At 62.3% G+C, this 1,736-nt stretch overlaps 1 non-coding gene across 1 annotated transcript; it reads left to right on the forward strand.

The window, feature by feature from the left end:
* The first annotated feature begins 1,273 nt into the window (after window positions 1-1,273).
* Window positions 1,274-1,392, forward strand: LOC131864323 (5S ribosomal RNA). Its single transcript, XR_009363155.1, has one exon. It is a non-coding gene; the product is annotated as a 5S ribosomal RNA (ribosomal RNA).
* The last annotated feature ends 344 nt before the right edge of the window (window positions 1,393-1,736 follow it).

Raw genomic sequence — 1,736 nt, forward strand, 5'->3', positions numbered from 1 at the left:
CAAGTTGTGCGCACCAAGGCACCCACCCTGGCCAAGGTGGGTCACGGGGTGGGTCCTAGGGTGGGTAACGGGGTGGGTACTAAGGTGCGTGCCAAGGTGGGTCATGGGGTGGGTGCCAAGGTGGGCACCAGGGTGGGTGTGCACCAACCCTAGCCAGGGTAGGTCACGGGGTGGTTGTCGGGGTGGGCGTCAAGGAGCCAAGGTGGGTGGCAAGTAGCCAAGTTGCGTGCCAAGGTGGGTGTCGGGGTGGGTGCCAAGGATCCAAGGTGGGTGCCAAGGAACCAAGGTGGGTGTCTGGGTGGGTGCCGAGGTGGGAGCCAGGGTGGGTCCCAAGGTGAGTGCAAAGGTGGGTGCCAGGGTCAAGGTGAGTGCCAATGTGGGTTCCAAGGTGCCAGGGTCAGGGTGAGTGCCAATGTGGGTTCAAAGGTGCTAAGTTGGGTGCGAGGTTGGGTGCGAGGGTGGGTGGGTGCCAAGGTGTGCTAGGTGGAAGCCCGGGTGGGTCGGCATCCCATGGGTGTCGAGTTGGGTGCCTGATGGGTGCTTCTTGTCAAGTTTTAGTCGTCGGGACTCATTTCGAGCCTTAGAGGTCGTTTCTTGTCCGGTTGCCCTGTCTTCGACCTGGGAACCCAATTTTGGTCCTCGGGTCCCATTTTTTTTTGTCTCGCATCCCACTTTTGGCCTGTGGCCTTTTCGGGGTCGATTCTCGTTTTGGGCATCAGAGCATGTTTCTTCTCCTAAAACCCAATATTTGTTTATTAAGTCTCGGAACACATTTTTGTTCTCGTGGACCCATCATGGGTCTTGGAACGCATTTGTGGTCCTTGGGTCCCATTTTGCATCCCGAAACTTGTGTTTTGGTGCTTGATCCCTATTTTGGGTGCCCACCTTGCACCAAGTGCGCACCCGGGGCAAACCGAGCGCCTTGGTGCACCGGGGCAAGATCGAGCGTGCACCCGAGGCGCCCCGAACATGCACCAAGGTGCACTCGGCCCACATGTGAGCGCAGGTCGTTGCGCCCGAGGTGGTGTGTGGGCACCGCGTTGCAGACGGGACACTGCACGCACACGACGCCCCGTCCAGGTGCACGCACGTAGGCCGGGCCGGGTGCACACCCGACGCCCTAGCAAGGTGCGCGCACCCGGGCAGGGCTCACACTTGGCGAACGGGGCGCACTTCGCGAGGGAGGGTGTGCACCTCGACGGGGGTGGGTGGCCGGGGTGGATTCGCACGTGGGTCGCGGTTTGCTAAGTACACACTGCGACAAGCTCATAACGGGTGCGATCATACCAGCGTTAGTGCACCGGATCCCATCAGAACTCCGCAGTTAAGCGCGCTTGGGCCGGAGTAGTACTGGGATGGGTGACCTCCCGGGAAGTCCCGGTGTTGCACCCTTTTTAAGTTTTTCGCCGGGCGTCGCAATGCTATTTGAATAAACCTTTTGCCCGTTTGCGTTCTCGTCGGGGCCGGGCCGGGCCGGGGTGCGCTGCCCGCACTACCGCGCGCGCGGGGGCGACACCGAGCGCGCACCCGAGGCGCCCCGAGCACACAGGCCACGGTGCAACCCGGGCGTTGTGCGCGCACCCCGGTGCGCCCGAGGTGCTGCGCGCGCACCCAGGTGAAATCGGTGTGCACCTCGGCCAGTGCGCGCTCGGTCGAGTCGCGCACGTTGGCCAAGGTGCACGGTGATGTTTCTTACTCTAAGGTTCCGCACCAGACGCCCGGGACAGGTGAGCGAA

This window comes from Cryptomeria japonica, unplaced genomic scaffold, assembly GCF_030272615.1.
Source record: "Cryptomeria japonica unplaced genomic scaffold, Sugi_1.0 HiC_scaffold_83, whole genome shotgun sequence".
Lineage (NCBI taxonomy): Eukaryota > Viridiplantae > Streptophyta > Pinopsida > Cupressales > Cupressaceae > Cryptomeria > Cryptomeria japonica.